The sequence below is a fragment of the Lissotriton helveticus genome, chromosome 6 (genome assembly GCF_964261635.1).
Source record: "Lissotriton helveticus chromosome 6, aLisHel1.1, whole genome shotgun sequence".
Classification (NCBI taxonomy): domain Eukaryota; kingdom Metazoa; phylum Chordata; class Amphibia; order Caudata; family Salamandridae; genus Lissotriton; species Lissotriton helveticus.
In genome coordinates, this window is record NC_136067.1 from 224,429,224 (window position 1) to 224,453,786 (window position 24,563).

The 24,563-nt window shown below is 51.3% G+C and overlaps 1 protein-coding gene across 2 annotated transcripts in view; it reads right to left on the minus strand.

Moving 5' to 3' along the window:
- The window catches only part of ENPP5 (ectonucleotide pyrophosphatase/phosphodiesterase family member 5), a 352,202-nt gene that overhangs the window by 189,632 nt on the left and 138,007 nt on the right, over positions 1-24,563 (minus strand). For both annotated transcript variants that reach the window (XM_078647643.1, XM_078647642.1), the window contains exon 2: positions 18,369-18,550. The gene's annotated coding sequence lies outside the window, so the exon portion shown is untranslated. The remainder of the gene's footprint in view (positions 1-18,368; positions 18,551-24,563) is intronic.

Here is a 24,563-nt window from a genome sequence, read left to right on the forward strand (position 1 = left end):
GGGAAACACAAAATGGTGGCCTGTCCAAATCACCTCATGACCCAGGGCCATAGGAAAGCATTGAGGGGTTCCAGAACCTTCGGAGTCACTGGCCCCAGGCTATAAAAGGTGGAATGTTGGGCGGCCATTTTGCGTTGTTGACCCTGTCGTTGTGAAGGAGTGAGATCGGTCAGGAGTTAAGGCTGCCTGAGGGGAGGACTGTGCACTGGGTTTGTCTGTTTCTGGACTCTCTAGCCCTCTTTATTGACGCTACCCCCTGCTGGTCGACCAAGCCCTGATCCTTTCAGTCTCCTTGGGGCCACCCTTCCCCTCGAACTCTTGCTAGAAACCCTGGTTTCATTTTGGCGAGCGAAGGATATCTGACCCGGGAGTTGAGGAGGGGGGGGGACGAGTTGTTGTTGGAAAAGGGCTCCTAACCTCCGCCCAGGCTCGTCTTAATTTTGCTAACGCCTGGAGTTGGAGTGAACAGAGACTTACAGGCTACCCCCCCCCCCCCACAACCTTAATTGAACCACTTCTACGGAGCGTGAGCAGAGTAAATAACCGCCACTGCCCCAGGTTTATTGGCCATCTGTTCGTAAACCTCACCTTAGTGCGGCTGGCCCGCTGAAGTTCCTGCCGCTGGACTGTTGCCTCTTGTCCGGGCAGATGGTGTCCGCAGGCTCCCGCTGAGGAGATCCAGGGATGGAGGGGGCCCGGTTTTAGTCAGCGGAGCGTCGGTGCTCCAGGGAGGCGGCATAGCGGAAAGTCAGCTAGAGCGCTGACAAGTGAGCGCCCGGAAGAAGGGGGCGGGAATCGAAGGAGGCCGGGCCCGTGTTCAGTTCCCTCCCTCTCTGACGAGTGAGATAGGGAGGGACACAGAGCCGACTGGAACGTCAAGAGAGACGCTGCGAAGTCCTGGCCCAGGTCAGCTGCTGGGAGCCTGCCGCGTTAGGACAGATACTGACATCAGGGCGGCTGGAACACGATTTGGACAGGAAGCTGCTGAGTAATCTGACTGGGACAGAACTGGCAGAAACCCGGTAAGATCGTTGAGGTGTTGTGTGGGGCCTCAGGTGATGAGAGGGCCTCACAACTGCCTCCAAAGCTTAAGTAGGGACTGCTGGAAGTAACGGAAAGGCGGGGAGGGGGAGCACTCAAGAGGGCAGTACTTCCCCACACAGTTCCACAGGAGAGGGATTTAACAGTAGAGGGAAGTTAAACGGCAGGAAGTGCAAGTTGACTGAAATTTGCCGAATCAACAAGGGCACTGCCGATTAATAGACGACAACTGTCTGCTTGAACTTACTGCTCCTGGATGTGCCCCTTCTAGAACAATTAATTGCTTATTTGCCTGGTGACTCGACTTGATCCATAACTGTGTGTAGATTAATGGATTCTAATGTTGGAGGCCTAGTTGTGGTGACAGAATACAACAGAACTGCCTAGAGCCTATCTCTTTTACTGATATATAGAAGGGAGATGTTAATTGAGTTAAACTTTCACCGCTAACCTGCTTTAAAATGCTTTGACTAAATAAGATTCGCCTGGGAAACAAAATATTATGTCACAGTGTATGTTTACAAGTGCAGGTATCTCAAATGTAATGTCAGAAATGTAAATTTGGTAATGGTTTTGCAACTGAGAGAAATACAAGAAACTAGCTAAAAGAAGATATAAAGATTTTCTACTTTTCTAAAGAAGGTGTGGTGTTATTTTTGGGTGGAAGTACACTGGGCTACTGAGTTGAGTGTGACGCAAGTGCAAACATTCGCCTTAGAGATAGTCCTTACCACTTGAGCCAGGCTACCCCAGGTGGACCGGTATCCCCGGGTCCAACATATTGGTGTTCAGCGGTGGGATGAGAGCTTGTGCTTGCGTCCACTTGACAGTGGCTTAGTGTGCACCACGTACCTACACCTGGAGTTTTCTCCTAGTGATCTCCCTAATTGGACGTTTTGTTTTTTTCTAAATTCCTTTCTGGTGGTGGGTTGAGGTAGCCCTTATTTAACGCCTCTTTCTTGAATACTCCAAAGTAACTGTCTGAGGCCCCGCTTGGTAAAATGGAGTTTGAATTGGATGAGTTGGAGACCTACACAGTGGCCCAACTTAGTGAATTTTGCCAGGAAAAGGGGGTGTTCTTAAAGCGTGGTGCGAAGAAGGTGGAACTCCAAACCAGCTTGAGAACATGGGTGGCAGCTCACCCAGATGGGAAAAAGGAGGAGGAAGAGGAGGATCGTGACACTGTCATTGAAGCGGAGATGCTGTACCAAACCGAAGGGGGGGAATCTATTACCTGGTCCTAGGACACCTTCGAGGGCAGGCATAAGTGTATCTGGAAGGAGCCTGACTGCAGCGGAGTTAGCTGACAGGAGGGAGGAAAGACAATTAAAATGGGAATTAGCTAGGTTAGAAAAGGAGAGGGAGGAGACGAGGCTCGCTCATGAGCTTAGCTTAAAGGAGTTAGACCTCAAAGCCCTACAAGTAGGGACCTCCAGTACTCCTATTGGTGGCAGCGTTCCTAAAGAAACAAACAGGGAACCCAGACCCTATTTGCCCAAAGACATAGTCGCCAGTTTTAGTGTGGGAGACGACATTGCCAAATGGTTGGCTGCCTATGAGGTCTCCTTAAGAGCCCATGGGATCTCAGAGAGTCATGGGGGGGTCTGTACCGGTATATGCCTCCAGGAGGGAGGGATGCGCTTCTAGCCTTAGAACAGGAGGAACAGACCAATTACCCCACCATGAAAGTAGCATTGATCAGGTAGTTTGGGCTGACCCCTGAAAAATACAGGCAGAAATTCCGGAACAGCCACAAACTGGTTACGCAAAACTGGGTAGATTTTTTGGACTACGCAAGGAAGGCCCTAGAGGGTTGGGTGCAAGGCAGTGAGGTGACTGACTACGAGGGGTTGTACGATTTGTTTTTAAAGGAGCACCTCCTCGAGAAATGTTTTCCGGAGCTGCGTCAACACCTGGTGGACAGCAAGCTGACTAACCCTAGAAAGCTTGCAGAGGAGGCAGACATCTGGGTTAGTACCCGGGTGTCCTCAATAGGGCCTGGAGGGGATTCCCAAAGGACTGGTCAGGGCGCTCCCCAGAAGAAAGAGGGGGGAGACAAAAAGAGGGAGTTCTCGAAAGTCCCCCAAAACAGTTTCCAAGGAAAGGGATCAGGTTTCACTCCTAAGGTTAACCCACAAAAGACCCCCCATCCTCACCATAGTCAGCAGCCAAGGAATGTCCGCCGTTATGAATGTGGTGGGGTTGGGCACTATAAAGGTGATCCCAAGTGCCCAAAGAGACCACCCCCTCCCACTGGAGGGAAAACACCGGATAGTGGCTAGTGTAGTGTTCGGGGAGGAATTGCCCTTGTAAGGGAGGGGAGTGGGCGGGTATAACCTTAGTGTCCCTGGGAGACAGCGAGATGGTTCCTAAGATCCAGGTGCCCCCAAATACCGCCAAGTATGGGCAGTGAGTCACCATCAACGGCCAGAGAGGGGAGGCTCTGAGGGACACAGGTGCCAGTATGACTATGGTAAGGAGTCAGCTGGTGTCCCCAGAGCAGGTGATCCCAAACGTACTCCACCCCGGCGCGATGGCTGACGGCAGACTAGGTCACTACCCTGTGGCTGAAGTTCCCTTTGAGTGGGGAGAGGTCGCAGGTCTCCTTCGAGTTGCGGTGAGCCCTGCCGTGCCAGTCGATTGTCTATTGGGGAATGACCTGGAGCACAATGCTTGGAAGGAGGTGGAATTCCGGACTCATTCGGAGATACTGGGTACACCTGATTGGACCTGTGCAAGCACACGGTCCGCGACTACCCGGAGGGGGAGTTCGCAAGGGCTGGAGCCTGGAACAAAGGCACAGCCAGCTGCCAAAAAGGGGAAAATCCGGGAACAGGAGAAACCTGCCTCGACATCCACACCCCGTGAGATGGATGGGACACCTGAGGTGGTGAGCCCGGAGTCCACGGAGGGGGATGCGGTCTCCCTGGAGGACCTACCTATCCCTGCAGAATAGCATGTGGAGGGAGGACCTACCAGAGAGGAGTTTTGTCAGGGGCAGAAGGAGTGCCCTACCCTTGAGGGTCTGAGGCGACAGGCCGAAGCCCAGGCAGCAGGTAACATTGCAGGGAACTTCCACATCTACTGGGAGGATGGTCTTCTCTACAGTGAACCCAAGGCACCGGTGCACGGTTCGTCATGGGCCTTGGTAGTACCCCAACGTTACCGAGCCTTTCTCTTAGAGTTGGCTCATGAGATTCCCTTGGCAGGACACTTGGGTCAGGACAAGACCTTTGCCCGGCTTGTCCCCCATTTCTATTGGCCTCGGATGACGATTGCGTCTGACACTTACTGTAGGACGTGTGTGTCTTGTCAAGCTAGTGGGAAAACAGGGGATAAGCTGAAAGCTCCTCTGGAACCACTACTTGTCATTAGCACCCCCTTTGAAAGGGTGGGCATCGACATTGTGGGGCCATTGGATCCACCCACTTCAGCCGGTCACAGGTTTATCCTGGTTCTGGTGGATCACGCCACCCGCCCGGTACCCAGAGGCAATTCCTTTGAGGACCGTTACTGCACCTGCGGTGGCTCGGGCCCTGATGGGGATTTTTACCCGAGTGGGTTTCCCCAAGGAAGTTGTGTCCGACAGGGGGGCCTACTTTATTTCAGCCTACATGCGGGCTATGTGGAAGGAATGTGGAGTTACTTACCGGCTCTCCACCCCTTACCACCCCCAGATCAATGGTCTGGTGGAGAGGTTCAATAAAACTTTGAAGGGCATTATCAGAAGTCTGCCTGAGAACTTGCGGAGGAAATGGGACGTCCTCCTACCCTGTCTGTTGTTCTCATACAGGGAAGTGCCACAGAAAAGAGTGGGCTTCAGCCCCTTCGAACTTTTGTATGGGCACCCGGTCAGAGGACCTCTCAGCCTGGTGAAAGATGGATGGGAAAAGTCTCCCAGGAAGCTTCCCCAGGATGTGGTGAGCTACATGCTGGCCTTCCGTAGCCAAATGGCTAAGTTGTGGAAGCAAGCTTCTGACAACCTGGAAGCCAGCCAGGCAGTTATGAAAGAGTGGTATGACCACAATGCTCACCCTGTGGAGTTGGAGCCTGGCCAGAAAGTGTGGGTCATGGACCGCCCCCTTTGAGGTGGTTGAGAAGAAGGGCAAGGTCACTTACTTAGTGGATCTTAAGACCCCCAGGCAGCCCCATCGGGTGCTCCATGTCAACCGCCTCAAACCCCACCATGAGAGGCCCGAGGTCATCTTGATGATGGTGACTGATGGAGCAGAGGAAGAGGAAAGTGAGCCTCTCCCTGATCTATTTTCGTCCCAAGAGAAGGATGGGTCGGTAGAAGGGGTGATCCTCTCATCATCCCTAACTCCCGAACAGCGGATGGACTGCCGTCAAGTCCTGGAGCAGTTTTCCTCGCTGTTCTCCCTTATCCCAGGAAGGACCCACCTGTGTACTCATGATGTGGACACAGGGGACAGCCCACCTGTGAAGTCCAAGACCTACCGGCTGTCAGATAAGGTAAAGGCCAGCATTCACAGTGAAGTCACTAAGATGCTGGAGCTGGGAGTGATTGAACCTTCAAGCAGCCCCTGGTCCAGTCCGGTGGTTCTGGTACCAAAAGCTGCCCCACCAGGCACCACTCCAGAACTCAGGTTCTGTGTGGATTACAGGGGACTGAATTCGGTAACAAAGACTGACGCTCATCCAATCCCTAGGGCGATGAGCTCATTGACCGGCTGGGAGCTGCCCAATATCTGAGTACCTTTGACTTCACCTCAGGGTACTGGCAGATCTCCCTCACAGATGGAGCAAGGGAAAGGTCAGCCTTCTCCACGCCTGAGGGCCACTACCAGTTCTGTGTGATGCCCTTTGGGCTCAAGAACGCCCCTGCCACGTTTCAGCGGCTGGTGAACCAGGTCCTCTCCGGAATGGAGGCCTTTTCTGCTGCTTATGTAGACGACATCGCTGTCTTCAGCAGCAGCTGGGAGGACCACTTGTGTCACTTACAGGCTGTTCTCCAAGCCCTAAAACAGGCTGGCTTGACAATCAAGGCCAGCAAATGCCAGATTGGGCAGGGTCGGTAGTGTACCTAGGCCACTTGGTGGGCAGGGGGAAGGTGCAGCCCCTCCAGGCTAAGATTGAGACGATCATGGCCTGGGAACACCCCAATACTCAGACGGAGGTCCGAGCTTTCCTGGACCTCACAGGATACTACCGTCGCTTTGTTAAGGTGTATGGCACAATTGTGGCACCCCTTACGGAGCTCACATGTTATGTTATGTTATACAGTTTATTAAGCGCACAGCTGCCCCAGCAAAGGGACGTCCCGGCGCTAGTCCCAAGTGAAGAAACATGACTAAGGTAGAGAGAGACGGAGGAACACTAATTTTCCGGAAATAGATGTGTTTTTTTTCACAACAAATTTTATTATTTGATTAGGCAAGCAAGCACGTGGCTCCCCTCAACCGGAGATTACCACCACATATCATATCACATTTCAATGTTGTACATAGCTTAATCACTGAAAGATGATAAAACAAATCCCCCCGCCCCTACCTCCACCCCCTCACCCCAACCACCCAACTCCCCGCCTACCCACCCCTTATCCCTCCCTAACCCCTTGCACGTAATCACAACAAACTATCAGTATTTGGCATTAAGTGCGCTTGACAGGGCACAACCCCTCAGGCTCCAGGGTCCTCCACCACACCTGCATATCATCTTCGTGATCTGGCGGGGGGTCCAGAAGCAGCCACCTGTACTCCGCCCAACGTTTCCAGATTTTATAGTGCTTGCGGGGGCATCCTCTGGCCTCAAACACTGGGCGCTCTAACCCCATGAAGTAGTCCAGACCCGCCTTCCATGCACACAGCGGGGGGGCTCTCACTCCCTTCCACGCCCTTGCTAGATCTCTCTTTGCAACTACCAAACCCAGTAAAAGCAGGTGGCGCTTGTATATATTCCCCCCTACCCCTTCCAGTACATGCAAGAGCCCTAATCGGGGGGTGCGGGGCAGATCCCACCCCAACACTTCTGACAAGCATCCCCAAACACCACTCCAAAATCTATTCAGGCCTGCACACGACCACACGGTGTGCAGCAGCGTACCTCTCTCAGCTCCACAGCGCAGACATTCCGGTGATACGATCAGACCCGCCTTCCACAATCGTTCTCGGGTGTAATAGACCCTGTGTAAGTATTTAAATTGAATAAGCCTGAGTCGTATCGCTATCGCCGTACCTCTCGGGGATTCTAGCGCCTCCCTCCAATCATCCTCATCTAAGGGTCCAACGTCTCCCTCCCACGCCTCTTTAAGGGGAAGCAGGGAGGAAGAGCAGTGTGTAACCAGGGTTTGGTATATTTTGGACACTTTCTTATCTCCCAAAGTCACCCATAAAGACCTGCGCCTCTATGGGGCTGAATTCCGGCAACTACTCCAGACCCACGATACTAGGCTCCAGGGCATGACGAAGCTGCAAATAGCGAAAGAATTGGGTCTTGGGCATCTGGAACTCCGTACTGAGCTCCTGGAAGGACTTGAGGGCGACCCCGGTCAGTACGTGTCCTAGCGATGAGATCCCAACCGCATCCCATCCACCAAACCCCTTCAGCGAGGGAAGCTCGGGGAGCCTCCCGTTCTTCCATAACGGGGTTTCCGCTGTTAATCTGCCCCACCATCCCATACGACGCAACGCCTGCCGCCATACTACAAAAACCACCTGCGCGGTACGCGGCAGCCCACGCCTCAATTTGGCAGAGTACAGAATCATATGCAGCGTATTATCGCCCATCAATGAGCGCTCTAGGGCGTAGGCGGGGTCCCCTCTGTCCCCGTACCACCACTCATTGAGTACCAACAAGTGGGAGGCCTGATAATAAGACAACAGGTCCGACGTAGCCATACCTCCACAGTATGTGGATAGGAAACACGTTCGCAACGCCACCCTAGCCGCTCTCTCAACCCAGAGAAAGCGGCTTAGGACAGAGTTAACCTGGTGAAACCACTGGGGCGCGATGGGGTGGGGGTGGTTCTGTATCTGGTATAGTAGGCGTGGGAGCGCAACCATCTTAAAGATCGCCGATCTGACGAATATGGTAAGAGGCATTCGAGACCATGTTTTGATATCTGTCTGGACTTTTTCCCACACCGGTACTACGTTGCGTACCCACGCGACATCAGCGGATTCAGTGAGGAACACACCCAAGTATTTCAGTCCCCCGGCCGCCATCTGCAGTGGCGCTGCCCATGGGTCTGCTACCACTACACCTCCCAACACCCACAGAGTGGACTTTCGCGGATTCAGATACAGACCCGAGACCTCACCGAAGATGCGCATGATCTCCAGGACTCGGGGGCCCGATCTGCGCAGGTCTGTAAGAAAAAAAAGGACATCATCCGCGTATAACGCAATTCTGTCGGTGATGTTTCCCCCCCATTCAAAGCCCCGCATCTGCGCGTCTATACGCACCCAAGAGGCCAGGGGCTCCATCGCTAATGCGAATAAATATGGTGAGAGCGGGCATCCCTGTCGGGTCCCGCGGCCTATCGGGAACCTCTCGGAGACCGCCCCGGAGACTCGCACAGACGCCGTTATATCGGTGTACAGCAGTTTGACGTAGGAGATAAACACCGGGCCCAGGTTTAAGCGCGGCAGGAGCGCAAACAGGTAATTCCAGCTGACCGAATCAAAGACTCTATCTATATCAGCTAGCAGTAAGGCCGCACCTTCTCCCCTAGCCCCCATAGCGTCTATCGCCGCCTGTGCCCGCCTGATATTATGCCTTGTCGCCCTATGTGGCATAAAGCCGGCCTGATCCGGATGGACCAGGTCAGTCACATACGGAAGCAGTCTGTTTGCTAGAGTCTTAGCCAGCAGCTTGGCCTCGATGTTGAGTAGGGAGATTGGGCGATAGGAATCTGGCCTGTCAGGGGGCCTACCGGGCTTCTGAAAGACCACCACTTCGGCGTGTCGCCAATCAGCAGGCAGTCTACCCTGTGATCGTGCCGCCTCCAGCGCGGCCCGATAGTGGGACCCCAGTTGGAGATGGAAGGTTTTATAAAATTCGCATGGGAAGCCACTAGGTCCAGGCGCCTTCCCTGTATTAAGCTGCCCCAGCGCGTCCCCCAGTTCCTCCGCCGTAAGAGGAAGATCTAGCGCTTTCCTGGTTTCGTCGGAGACCGTCTTCGGAGGCAGGTCATCTATGAATTTGTCGATCTCATCGACCGAGAGGCAGTCCCGTGTAGCATATTGCTCCCTATAGTAGAGGGCAAAGCTCGCCGCCAGTTCCGACGGGTCCGTGATGACCACACCGTTACGGTCGGCGAGGCCCGGAAGTATAATCGGTTGGAAGGTACGCTGGCACAGTCTACGGAGCATAGTACAGGATTTGTCACCCCATTGGTAAATTCTGCTCCGCGTGGCTAGCCAAGCCTGCCTAGCCTCGTCCAGTAACACAGAGGCGTACGATTGTTGCGTCTGCAGGAGCAACCGCACCACCACTTCGTCCCCACCCTCCCGACACCGCTGTTCCAGATTTCCCACCTGCGCCGCCGCCTCAGTGATTGCCTCCCTACGCTTACTGCGCGCCGCCGCACACCATGCAATATCTACCCCTCTCAGGGTGGGCTTCATGGCCTCCCAAACCACGACTGCATCTATCTCCTCCACCAGATTCTCCTGCCAATAATGCGCAATCGCACCTCGCAGGTGTCGGACATAGTCGGCCTGTTGAAGGTGCCATGAGGATATTCTCCAGCGGAACGGCTTCCGTGCCCTCTGCAGTCCCATCCTAACGGCCACAGGGGAGTGATCCGACAATCCTCTAGGCAGTATCTTAGCCTCCCACACCCTGTCCAGGAAAGCATGGGGCATAAAGATATAGTCCAGGCGTGAAAACGAACCATGCACTGCCGACACATACGTAAAGTCTCGCGCCCTGGGATGCAAATGTCGCCACACATCCACCCAGCCCATCCCATCCACCATTGCATGCAACCGGGTAGGGGCAGCCGCTGTCAACCCCCCCTGCAATCTCCGACGATCCAGACATACATCCATAACTTCATTCCAGTCACCCCCCAGCACTGCCAAGGACTCCGGGATATCCGCCCATACTGAAAACAACTTCTCAGATAGGGACCACTGCAACGGGGGAGGCGCATAGACACTGCCAAAGACCACCGGCTCCGTTCCCACCATCCCCTTAATAAATATGTATCGACCCTGTGGGTCAGACCACTGTTTCTCATGGACGTATGCCAGCCTGCGATGTACCAGCACAGCAACCCCTCTGGACCCCCTCGAGAATCCCGCATGATACACCTGTTGATAACCAAACCTCTGCAGGCTAAGCACTTTCGTCCCCAACATGTGAGTTTCTTGCAACAGGAGTACATCCGCTGCCTCCCTCTTTCCCCACCGCAAGATAGCGCCCCGCTTGATCTTATCGAGCATCCCCCTCACATTCCAAGTGATCACTCGCATGGACTCCCTAGGGAGCCCCGACGGCGGTGTGTCAGCCATTATCAATCGACATGGACCCATCCGGCCTCCAGCGCCACGCCCAAGCACACATCTCAATCATCAGCAATACAGTAGAAATCACGTGCATTTCGCCCCATCTACCCTTTCGCCCCGTAACAACAGCAACCTCCTCCCCCACCCCTACCCCATCCAGCCCTTGCCAGGCCCACCACCCTTTCCCCCCATGCCCCCACCCCTATACCTCATAGAACTCTGAAGTATCTGTTGCGGCATGGGTATCCTCGGGCCCAAAACATAGTGCCCAAGGCCAACCATACCAATGGATCCCAACTATCCCCTCAAACATTACGAACTCCCCCCTCCCCTGACAAGTCCCACCAACGTAGGAGGCAAGTAGCCCCTATCAGGAGCACCCCGAACCCTACCCTCCCCACCCCACTCAATGACAAATAAGCAAACAAGCTACAACTAGAGGTGCAGCAGGCAACCCTCGATACAGCAAAGTATTAGGAGGCGGCTCCTCTCCATTTGGAGTCCACTTCGTCTACAGCAGTGCGTTCAGCCCCATAGTATCTCATCAGCCCGTGCCAGGTTGATCGGAGTCGCCTTGTGACCCCGTGGGAGAACCACTCCTAGAAGCAGAGCGTTTTCTAGAGCGAGATCGTCTGTGTCGTTTGGCCCGGGCCGTCTGATCTCCCCTGTCCTGCGATGGGTCTCTCGATCGTCCCGGGTTCAATCCAGGTTAGGCATGGGGCCTGACGCTCACAGTTTCATCGGTCCATTTGAAGACATCCTCCGGCTTGTCGAAGAAATGGGTGCGGGATTGAAAGACCACCCGGAGGCGAGCCGAATAGAGCAGGGAGTATTGGATCTTTAGGCCCCGAAGCTTCGCCTTGGCCGCGATGAAGGAATGCCGCTGCTGTTGTACAAGCCTGGTATAATCCGGGAAGATCATGATCTTATGATTCTCAAAAAGGAGGGAGTCTTTGGCCCTGGCTTCCCGCAGTATCGTGTCCCTGTCGTGAAAGTTCAGAAGCCTAGCGATCACAGGTCTGGGCCTCTCACCCGCTGGCGGTTTCTGGGTCAGGGCTCTATGGGCGTGTTCAATCACGAAGCAACGGGACAGGGCATCCGGGGGGAGCCAACTCTCCAGCCACTGGGACAGAAATTGTTCCATGTGCCCCTTCTCACATCCCTCCGGAAAGCCCACAAAACGAAGGTTGTTTCTGCGCGCCCGCCCTTCCGCATCTTCCACCCGGAGCGCCAAGCCCCGTTGAATGTTCTCCATCGCTGCCATTTTCTTTTTTAGGGTCCCCACATCGTCCTCCACAACCGAAATCCGGGATTCCGTCTCTGTTATCCGTGCGACGGCGTTGCGCAGGTCTTGGCGCAAGAGGGTCACGTCTGCCCCAACTGCCCCAATCTTGGCATCCAGCATGTCCCTGGACTGGGTAATGGCCGCCATAAGCGCTGCATTGTCGGGACCCGACCCCTGACCACCGGACGCTCCGGAGCCTCCACTCGGACCCGTAAACTTGTCGATGGGTCCCTGCTTGGCAGGCCCACCCCCTCCTCTGGTCATGGTCCGGCACTATCCGGGGCTCCCGCCTCACAGACCTCTCAGTGGTGGAGCTCACGCCACCAATGGCCACCACCAAAATAGTTCAAGCCGGACTTCTTCACCAGCCCCACTCTCGCCTACCCCTTCAGCTCTCCACGGGGTGTTCAAGGGGGCAATGGGGCAAGCCACCGAGCCCAGGGTCACTGCTCCCAGGTGGTTCAAACCTTAACTGTCCTCTGCCAGACACTCGCGGCGGACGACTGGAGGTCCCCCACACCTCTAGGCGACACCCTAGGGCGGTCGACCGTGGCACCAGCTCCACCAGCTCCACTGCACGTCGCTCGGGCGCACCCTCTCCCTCTCTCACCTATGGGACCGGCACTCGGGAGATCAAACACCTGGGGGGGCTTCAATTCCAGGAGAACAGGTCAGTACACAAGCCCCCGGTCCAGATCGTGTGCAGTGTCTCACTCCGGGGGGGGGGGCCCTCTCCAACAGCAGTCGTGACACTGCCCGCCCCTGCCGCAGTCGCGCTGTACCGTCGGCGGCGGTGGGTCACCATACTCGAGTCCCCGGCTCCCGCAGTCCGAAGTAGGCCGTCGTCCCTTCCCCGCGCACCGGTGGCGCAGGTACACTCTCCACCTCCGCGGGGCTCTCATACACCTCCTCACACCGCTCCGCTGACTGCACAAGACCCGAATCTTGGGTCCCGCCGCTCCACCAGCCCGCCGACACGGGGTGCTTCCGGCCGGGGATCGCCAAACTCAAGGCCCCGGCTGCCCACGATGGAGGTAGGCCTCGGGTTACCGCCGCCTTATTTCCACCCGCCGGAGCTTCTGAAACCCCGATTCTCTCACCGGAGGGCTCCTTTCACCAGCCGCAACCTCCGCCGCAGGTGTGGGGTGTTACAGGGGTCCGGAGGCCAGGATAAATATACGGATAGATATCGGGCCGGCGGGAGCTCTAGCAAGTCACGTCCGCCATCTTCGCACTCGTAGCCACGCCCCCGAAATAGATGTGTTTTGATGGCTTTTCTGAATTGCAGCACCTTCTCTATCTCTCGAATATAAACAGGAAGTGAATTCCAAAGCTTAGCCGCCTGAAAACGAAAGGAACGACCTCCTGCTCTACTACGCTTAAACCGGGGTACAACCAACAGATTTTGTCCTGCCGACCGCAGAGACCGCGTGGGCGTATACAAATTAAGCAGAGGGCTCAGCAGTTTAGGGGTGGATAGTCTAATGATTTTGAAAGCGATACACAAGGTTTTAAACTGTATCCGTTGAGCCACTGGAAGCCAATGAAGTTTCCGGATAATGGCTGATGTAGGACTAAAACGTGGCAAACCTATTAGTGCTCTAGCAGCAGAATTTTGTATGCGTTGAAGGCGGGTAATTTCCGCCTTATTTACACCAATAAGTAACGAGCTCACATAGTCCAGCCTTGAAAGCACCGTCGACTGGACAATTAGTTGTCTGGTAGCGGGGTCGAAGAATTTCAACACTGGCTTAAGGCTGCGTAAGATGCCGAAACACATGGCTGCGACCTTTTTAGTATGAGCGGAGAAACTAAGCTCTGAGTCTAGCCAGACTCCCAAATTCTTCACTTCATTCTTTGGTATCGGGGCAGTCCCCAAAGAGGATGGCCATCAATGGTCGCCCCACAGGTCCACCTTCCTACCAACCAGTAACACTTCCGACTTAGCAGCATTTAATTGGAGACAGTTAGCTGTTAACCAGTTAGCGACTGCCGTCAGTCCTGTTTTGAATCTATCATGATCCATAGTAGAGCCCTCCGTTAGGGCAACCACTAGCTGCGTTTCATCAGCATAGGAAACGATGTTAAGACCCCATGTTTTCGCGACCGCAGCCAGTGGTTGAACATAGAGATTGAACAGGGTGGGACTCAAGGCAGAGCCCTGAGGAACACCCTGCTCAATCAGATGCGCCCTGGAAAGAAAAGGAGGAGTAGAGACACGGAATGTTCTACCGGTCAAAAAAGAACAGAACCAAGCAAGAGCCCCGTCCGTAATCCCAGCCCCCTCAAGACGATGGAGAAGGATCTGGTGGGAGACAGTGTCAAAGGCGGCACTGAGGTCCAACAGGACCAGCGCCGCCATTTGACCATTGCCCATAGTGGAATGAAGGTGTTCAGTCACGGCCAGGAGCGCCGTCTCCGTGCTTTGACCGGACCGAAATCCATGTTAGGTATCGTCCAAAACGTCACCTACATTCAGAATGCTGGTAAGAACACGTGAGACTCCGCAATCTTCGCCGCCCATGGTAGCAAAGATATGGGCCTGAAGTTTTCTGGTTTTAGTGGGTCTAAGGAGGGTTTTTTCAGAATAGGAACATTAAGAAGCAACCTCGACGGGTAGTCTGGACTGAGGCGTGTCAACGAGCTTTGACACCCTAAAACAAGCAATTTGTACAGCTCCTGTTTTAAAGGCCCCTGATTTTTCCAAGGAGTTTATTGTCCAAACGGATGCATCAGAGCATGTCATCGGGGCAGTGTTATCGCAACTCAATGAAGAGGGTCTGGACCAACCTGTGGTTTTCCTATCAAGGAGACTGCTCCCCCGGGAACAGAGGTGGAGTGCAATTGAGCAGGAAGCCTTTGTGGTGGTATGGGCTCTAAAGAAGCTGCGGCCATACCTGTTTGGCTCGCACTTCCTTGTACAGACCGACCACCGGCCCCTTCGTTGGCTGATGCAAATGAAGGGCGAGAATCCCAAGTTGTTGAGGTGGTCCATCTCCCTACAGGGGATGGACTTCAGGGTGGAACATCGGCCTGGAGTGGGCCACGCCAACGCAGACGGTCTCTCAAGGTACTTCCGCCTTAGTGATGAGAACTCCCAAGGGGTTGGGTAGCTCTCCCGACTTTCAGCTGGGGGGGGACTCGTATTAGACCGGTCAGCCTTTTGGGTGGTTCCTCCTAATTGTTCTCCCCTTTTTGCCTTACATTTTTTTTTCCTGTTATATGTCCACTACATTTTTGGTGTTGACCCTAGGTCTCTGGACGCACATGGTTACTCATTAACCATGTGGCGTAAGGTCTCCACTAACATGGAGGGAGGGTAGGGGAAACACAAAATGGTGGCCTGTCCAAATCACCTCATGACCCAGGGCCATAGGAAAGCATTGAGGGGTTCCAGAACCTTCTGGCCCACTCTGGAGTCACTGGCCCCAGGCTATAAAAGGTGGAATGTTGGGTGGCCATTTTGCGTTGTTGACCCTGTCGTTGTGAAGGAGTGAGATCGGTCAGGAGTTAAGGCTGCCTGAGGGGAGGACGGTGCACTGAGGAGGGGTTTGTCTGTTTCTGGACTCTCTAGCCCTCTTTATTGACGCTACCCCCTGCTGGTCGACCAAGCTCTGATCCTTTCAGTCTCTTTGGGGCCACCCTTCCCCTCGAACTCTTGCTAGAAACCCTGGTTTGATTTTGGCGAGCGAAGGATATCTGACCCGGGAGTTGAGATGGGGGGGTGGTGAGTTGTTGTTGGAAAAGGGCTCCTAACCTTCGCCCAGGCTCGTCTTAATTTTGCTGCCGCCTGGAGTTGGAGTGAACAGAGACTTACAGGCTACCCCCCCCCCCCCCACAACCTTAATTGAACCACTTCCACGGAGCGTGAGCAGAGTAAATAACCGCCACTGCACCAGGTTAATTGGCCATCTGTTCGTAAACCTCACCTTAGTGCGGCTGGCCCGCTGAAGTTCCTGCCGCTGGACTGTTGCCTCTTGTCCGGGCTGATGGTGTCCGCAGGCTCCCGCTGAGGAGATCCAGGGATGGAGGGTGCCCGGTTTTAGTCAGCGGAGCGTCGGTGCTCCAGGGAGGCGGCATAGCGGAAAGTCAGCTAGAGCGCTGACAAGTGAGCGCCCGGAAGAAGGGGGCGGGAATCGAAGGAGGCCGGGCCCGTGTTCAGTTCCCTCCCTCTCTGACGAGTGAGATAGGGGGGGACACAGAGCCAACTGGAACGTCGAGAGAGACGCTGCGAAGTCCTGGCCCAGGTCAGCTGCTGGGAGCCTGCCGCGTTAGGACAGATACTGACATCAGGGCGGCTGGAACACGATTTGGACAGGAAGCGGCTGAGTAATCTGACTGGGACAGAACTGGCAGAAACCCGGTAAGATCGTTGAGGTGTTGTGTGGGGCCTCAGGTGATGAGAGGGCCTCACGACTGCCTCCAAAGCTTAAGTAGGGACTGCTGGATGTAACGGAAAGGCGGGGAGGGGGAGCACTCGAGACGGCAGTACTTCCCCACACAGTTCCACAGGAGAGGGATTTAACAGAAGAGGGAAGTTAAACGGCAGGAAGTGCAAGTTGACTGAAATTTGCCGAATCAACAAGGGCACTGCCGATTAATAGAAGATAACTGTCTGCTTGAACTTACTGCTCCTGGATGGGCCCCTTCTAGAACAATTAATTGCTTATTTGCCTGGTGACTCGACTTGTCCATAACTGTGTGTAGATTAATGGATTCTAATGTTGGAGGCCTAGTTGTGGAGACAGAATACAACAGAACTGCCTAGAGCCTATCTCTTTTACTGATATATAGAAGGGAGATGTTAAATGAGTTAAACTTTCACCGCTAACCTGCTTTAAAATGCTTTGACTAAATAAGATTCGCCAGGGAAACAAAATATTATGTCACAGTGTATGTTTACAAGTGCAGGTATCTCAAATGTAATGTCAGAAATGTAAATTTGGTAATGGTTTTACAACTGAGAGAAATACAAGAAACTAGCTAAAAGAAGATATAAAGATTTTCTACTTTTCTAAAGAAGGTGTGGTGTCATTTTTGGGTGGAAGTACACTGGACTACTGAGTTGAGTGTGACGCAAGGGCATACATTCGCCTTAGAGATAGGCCTCACCACTTGAGCCAGGCTACCCCAGGTGGACCGGTATCCCCGGGTCCAACACCCTGTTCTTTCTACATAAACGTTTTCCACATCATCACTGACCAAGCATCAAAACAAAAACATAATACAGTATGCCATACTCCTTTTCATCTAAATTACCTATGCATTTTGTCTAGGCTTCTGTGAAGCTGTTAGACATGTAGTTCTCTGGATAGCATCATCCTGACAGGAGTTAAGAAAAGAACTCCAGTAAGCACTCGTGCAAATTGTGCATCAATATACTGAAAATCAAATGAGATGTTGTGGAATGAGCGAAAGTTCGATTCGCAAGATCATCATTTAGAGCGAGTTGCAATTTGACCCACCTCATCAATATTTATGAGGTAGATCACAAATTGAGACTCACTCTTATTGGATGCCATCACAGGAATTGTGGTCTGTTGGCGTCAGCAGATAACCATGCATGTGATAGCATTTACATAAGGTATTTTTTTAAGTTTAGATAATTTTCCTTAAAGTAAAGGGGTTGGAATTGAAGAACAAAAACTAACTTCTTTAAAAAGTTTGAGGGTTGACAGTGGTCTCTTGGACCACTGTCCACTTCCAAACAAACATTTGTTTTTTACATTCTTAAAGGGGAGGGATCTCCCAGTTGAAATCTTTCCCATTTGCAAATGGGTTACCACCTCCTTTGAGGAATTGGTAATTTACCAATGATTTTTTCATAATTTGGAAGGGACGCCCTAAACCCACCTATTCCATATTACGACTCTTTATGCATTTTTAACGCCATTTCTTTACTCAGTAAGGACTTGCTGAATCACAAAATGAATTTAGCACATTTAAAAATCCCACTCACTGGTCACAACGTCTGTGATTTAGGGAACTGCAGGCTTTGCAACCACTAAATGGCTTAACACGACTTTGCTCTTCAATAGCTTCTACTGGGGGCAGGGCAAGCCCTCTATGCATCATCTAGCTTTTAATAGTTATTCATTAAAAATAAAAGAAGTTATCCACCCTGCACCTTACTACAGCTACTCATCTCCAATTTTCTTCTCTCCATCCTTCAATTATATCCTAGTACCCATCTGTCCTGTGCTGCTGTAACATTACACTACTCCCTTCCTCCCCGTCCCCTTGCCTCTGCCCACCCTCTTTTCTACTTAACCCCTTTTTTGCCAGTGTACTAGGACAAAAACATGTTCGCTGTGCACAAATACAGAACTATATCCATACTTATTTCATGTCCAACATGACTTTCCTTGATGTGCATTTGGACCTATAGCAGGTAGTTAGCAATGTGCTATGTTTGCGGTTAATATTCTTGTATTACAGTATTTTGATATTGTTCAGTGTAATCAGTTTAATATATCAAAAGCATTAGCCAACAATTAAACTTCTCTCCCCCCCAAAAATATGGCTAGCTTTTAAGTTTTTAAAATAGCTAGAGTCTTTGAAATGCTCACCTCTGATTGATCTTCAACAGACGAGGTTTTAAATGACAAACTAAGTTCCAATTTCCATCCTAAGAAAACTTTCCATTGAAATTCTAATAGTCATGGCAACTGCGGAACTGAGGCTTCAGCTGTGTGTGGCTGTCCATACGTGCAAGTTCAGGGACCCAGATTCAAATGAAAGCCATGTGATCCTGTGAAAGATAATCATACATTTTTTTTAAAGCACCTAAATTTGTGAACAGCTGCTTCAAAAGAAACTTTTTTTTTCTGTCATCTGTGATCTTTTGCAGCTTTTAAAACAGTTATGTCATAAATAAAGGTCAACATGAGTTCAAAATAAGGTATAGTGGTATGTGCTTTCCAGCACTATATATATATATATATATATATATATATATATATATATATATATATATATATATATATGCGAATCCGGCTTCCCAAAATGTGCTTGCTGCACAGAAAAGCACGCAGACAGCCAAATCAGCACTCCGAGGCAGTTGATGTAGATTGCTGTATTTTTATTTCATTATGTGGGTAAAAAATGCCATCAGACGCGTTTCGGGCACGTCCGTGCCCTTGCTCACTGATACTTTGGCAAACGAAGCACATTCAATTAAATAAGCCATTTGGCGCCAAGCCTCACTGATAGTAAACAGAGAGGAAGGACTAGCACAGATACAAGGGCTCATACAGACATAGAATATGGGCGCCATTTTGTAACGATAATTGTACATGGTTAAACCACATGTTTCTCATATGCAAAACGCCAGACACTATTTGAATTATATACACTATACATATTATGATGCACAATATTTACATTTTTTTTTTTTTTTTTTTTTAAACAGCAAGACTTTATTGGCATTTTACGGTTATGTTACATTCAAGTGCCCCCAAATGGGAAGGCCAGATACGTTAAACATGACAGTACGGTAAACACTCATAGGCTGTAGAACCTTCTGACAATTCGAGCATGGATTATACCGGGCAGGAAGAACATACCGAAGCCATATTACATCACACAGAATTTTTCGCTTGCATTTTGTATTTTTGAAACAACATAACTAAGAACTAGGCAAAAAAGCTCAGCATCAATCGAGACATCAATGATCACGGAATATCTAGGTATGCAGCTACTGGCATTCTTCGATTTCATGCACATCACACCCCACCACCCTCTTGCGTGTCCGCCCCCCCCCACATTCTCCCGTGTCGTCATGTACTCTGAGTAGGGCCTCCGCACCTAGCATGATATACACCCCCACAATTAGTCAGTGTCAGTGTCCTCATCCGAGCTCTCGCTATCATTCTCCGGCAAAGGATCACAAATGTCCCCTCTGTATGAGTTCCATTTCAGCCAGACTCCATTCCATTTACGGGGATTATCTCTCATCTTATAAACCGCCCTTTCCGTTGTCATGAGCGTGTCCATGTTTCTGAGCCACTGCGCCAGTGTGGGGAGCTCTGCCGCACCCCACTTCTGCGCAATGTCACGCTTGGCCACCATGCAGCCTATCGTGACCCACAGCTTGTCATAATGTGTCAGATCAGTAGGACCCCAGACATTCAACAGGCATACCCTGGGATCTTGTGGCACATTGGAATTCAGTGCCTGTGCGATGGTACGGAGCACACGCTGCCAATAACTCATTATGTAGGTGCAGCTCCAGAGCGTATGCAAAAGTGTGCCTTCCCCACCACATCCCCTCAGACAGAGCGGGTCGTCCGCCTTTTTCAATTTGTGTAATGCCACTCGAGTGTAGTAAATTCTATGGAGGACCTTCAGTTGTATGAGGCGGAACCTAGCCGAGATATATTTACATTTTATCTACATTTAATTTAAAGGCACAAATGCCTGAATTGTGTATATATGCATTGTGTATGGGTCAACATTCGATCTGGCCTTCGTTTTACATTTTAACAAAAAACGTTTGCGCCACAAGTATCTAAGTGAAAAAGATGCAAGTGTAAAATATATTACTACCATTTAGTGCTGTAGATTCATATGCTGTGCATACTCCTGCCTCAAGTGTTGGGTTCAGATGTATGCTAGTTGTTTTTCTTTGAAGAAGTCTCTTGAGTCACATGGTATAGTAACTCCTCTTTTTGCTGGTAAAGCACATGGTCATCGGATTCGTTGTTAAGATAGTTTTCCTGCACGGCAGGTGGGGATGCAATGTAAAGAGAGTCGATGTATAGAGATATGTCTAAATGAAAGAGGGAAAGAGATGGTATAGGATACTTCAACTGTCCAGAGAAGGGGCTGGGGGAGGAGGCACATGTAAATCAACAGCACTACATGCCACGAACAAATGCTTGCAGGGCAAGGAACATTTTTCTGTTCAAGGAATGTGTGACTGAAGATACACATGCTGTGTATAGATTGTAAAGCAGTCAACCAATAAGCCGTGGCTAGCCTGTGGGTGTTGCAGCAGATTGAAAGAGTGAACAGAGCACTGCCTGACCAATAGTAACTTATTGGCAGGCATGCACATCCACACAGAAATGTTTTGAGAAAGTGTGTTATGTGGATCGAGTAGCTGCTTTGAATATGTCAGCTACTGGGATGTGACCCAGGAAGGCCATAGAAGTTCCTTTCTTCAGAGTGGAATGGGCTTTAGGAGGATTGTCCCTCTTAGCTTTAGCACTGAACGTATGGTTGCATCAAACAATCCATCTGGCAGTGCCTGACTTGCATAGAGCTTTCCTTTTATGTGGTTTGGAGAAAGCAACAAAGAGTTGTTGTGTAATCCTAAATGGTTTGGTTCTGTCAGCATATTACATGAGGGTTTGTTTTACATCCAAAGTATGGAATGCCTGTTACTCAACTGAATCAGGTTGTGGGAAAAGACAGTTTGTTCAATAGATTGGTTAAGGTGGATGTGAGAGACCACCCTAGGAAGGAATTTGGGGTTGGTGTGAAGGAGAACCCTATCCCTAGCCTATTACAGGGTTCATGCCTGTAGCTCACTGGCACACCTGAGTGAAGTGATGACAACCAGAAATGTTGCATCCAAGAGAGGAACTGACAGAGCAGGAGTGGAGGGGCTCTAATGGAGGGCCCATGAGTCATGTCAGTACAATTATGAGATTTCATGCCGGAGCTGGTGGGACCAGAGGAATGACCCTTTTGAGACCTTCCATGAAAGCTTTAATAACTGGAATCCTAAAGAGAGAGATGTGTTGTCTATTCTGAAGGTAGGCAGCCAGGGCGGCCAGATGTAGATGTATGGATGTTAAGGCTAGTCCAGAAAACTGCAAGAAGAGTAAATAGCAGAAAACGTCCTGCACAGTAGTTTTAAAAGGATCAATATCTTTTGAGTGGCAGTAGTACACAAATCTCTTCCAATTGGCTGCATAGCAGGCCCGGGTGGGGTCTTTGTGCGTCCTTGAGAATGCTCATGCATTCAGGTGGAAGATTAAGGTACCCAAATTCTTTGACTTAAGGAGCCAGGTCACAAGGTTGAGGGACCTGAGGGCTGGGTACCTGATTTCTCCATGGTTATGATTGAGAAGGTTCAACCTGTTGGAGAGCCTCCCATGCAGGACCATAGAGAGTTCGAGGAGAGTCGTAAATCAGTGCTTGTGGGACCACGTGGGTGCCACCAGGATGAGGGTGAGAGATGTCTGCCGAAGCCTCCGAACCATAAATGGAAGGAGATGAAGTGACGGAAAAATGTAGGCAAATATCCCTGACCAGTGCATTGCTGCTGGACTGTAGCAGAGGGAACCATGAGGCAAAGTTTGGGCATTTCATGTTTTCTACTGTTGCTAACAGGTCTATTTCAGGGAAGCCCATCTTCGGAAGTAGCAGCGGAAGACTTGAGGGTTGAGTTCCCACTCGCTGACCTGTTGCCGCGTCCATCTGAGGAGGTGGGCAAAGTCATTGCCATCTTGGGAGGTACTCTGCTAGCAAATGGATTTTGTGGCGGAGAGCCCACTGCTAAATCCTCAGGGAGAGGTGTGAGAGTTGTGGAAAGCATGTGCCTCCCTGTTTGTGAAGGTAATACATGGCTGTCATACTGTCTGTCCGGACAAGAACAACCTTGTCTATGAGGTAGGAAAGCCTTCAATGCTAGGTGGACGACTAGGAGTTCTAGGTAGTTGTTATGGAAACACTGGTGTCTGCACTCCCATTGGCTTTGCACAGTCAGGTCCTGTGAGTGCGCACCCCATCCGGTAAGAGAGGCGTCTGTGTAATGGTCCTCTGCGGAATTAGGTCTAGGAAAGGCCAATCCTGCAACAGGTTGCTGGCTTTCCACCACTGCACATAGCGACAAGTGCAATGGCGGATCAACACTAGATCGTCCCAATCACCCTGCGCCTGAAACCACTGTTGCACTAGGCACTCCTGCAAGGGACGCATGTGTAAGCTGGTATGGGTAACTATGGCAATGTAGGAGGCTATCATGCCTTGGAGGTACATGATTGTTCTGAACATGATCTGACTGGAAAACATACAGTGTATTCCTAAAGCGCATGTTCACCCAGGGTGTCTTTGCGCTGAATAAAAGAGGTTTATTGCTACCCAACTCAATGGTACTCATTTATCGACCTCAGGCGGTGAAAGGCTGGGTGGACCTGCCTAGATTTGAACCTGTGACCATGGTGTCAAACACAGGCCCCCAACAGTGGGCGCAGACATGGCTATGCCTGAAAGAACTGAACCCTGGCAGGATTTGGATAGGCCATACCTACCTCAGAGTTGAGAATGGCCGCCAGGTATGGATTGATCTGGAGGGTTGGAGGTGGATTTTGTGGCACCCTAACTTGTGAAGAAGGTCTTTTCTGGCCTGTGTGTGTTCTCAGCATTACTGGTGGGTGCCATTCTTGATCAGTCAATCATCCAGATAAGGGAGGACGTGGATGTATTGCATGCGCAGGTGTGTGGCCACCACCGTGAGACACTTGGTGAACACCCAAGGGGCAGTATTAACCCTGAAGTGGAGCACTTTGAATTGGTATGGTTTACTGCTGACCGTAAACCTAAGATATTGGCGATGGGCCGGATGTATTGGAATGTGGAAATAGGCATCCTTTAGGTCAAGCACGGTCATGAAGTCGCCTTTCTGGAGAAGTGTAATGGCATCCTGGAGAATAACTATACGGAAGAGGGCTGAAAAGATCTATTCATTTAGGGGCCAGAGGTCCAGAGTGGGTCTGAGGCACATGTACTTTTTGGGTATTAGGAAGTACAGAGAGTACACTCCAGTGCCCTGCTGATGGTAGGGATGGGTTCTATAGCCCCTTGGAGAAGGATTGCTCGCAGAGAAGCCTTTTGTGCTCTGGGGAGAGTATGTGTTTATGCGAGGTGGAATGGTGGGGGCGTGGAAGTGAGCTCCAGACAATAACCACAAAATCCCACCTACAACCCCTCCAGATTCAACCCTACCTGAGGGTCATTCTTGACTCAGAGGTAGGTAACCTCTGATCTGAACTGATGGTTTGGCATTGCATGTGGAAAAAAACCTTGCAGACGCCCCCCGACCGGTGTTGAGTAGTCGGGGTAGGCAGAGAAAAGGCAAGTCAGGATTTGGTGGTGGTTGCAGCTCCTTTTGGGTAGCTACTTTTGCCTCTCGAATGGTCGACGTTGTAGGCCCATATATAAAGCAACCCCTAGGAGAGGAGTGCTGTCCTTGGGTGCCCTGGTAGGACGTGGAAGCTACGGGGAAGGTGGTCTTCAAGCCTCCATGATAGGATGTGCAGCGAAAGGAGCTGCAGGGAGAAGGTGTCTGAAGTGCCCCCATCACCTTAGCTGTCCCTGTACCTTTCTTGATCTTTTCTAACAATTGGTCCACCTGTGGGCCAAAAAGATGCTGGCCATCAAAAGGCATGTTCAACAGGTTCTGCTGAACTTTCGAACAGCAACCGGAGACACAGAGCCAGGTATGTCTGTGTAGAAAAACGCTGGAAATAACCGCCCTGGAAGCGGTGTCTGTGGCATCTAGGGCACAGAGAATGGTAGTGTTTGATAACTGCTTGGTCTCAGATACTATATCTTGTCCCTCTTCCTGAGCTCCACTGGGAGGTACTGGAGGAACGCATCTATCTTGTCCCAATGAGCAGGATAATATTGTGAAGGGATGCCATTTAATTAGAGATATGCCATTGGTTAACCACCCTTCCTCACAACGTGGAAGCTCCAAGGGGGATCCGAGGGAGACGGAGCTGACGAGGACCTGAAGTAGGTACATAGCAGGA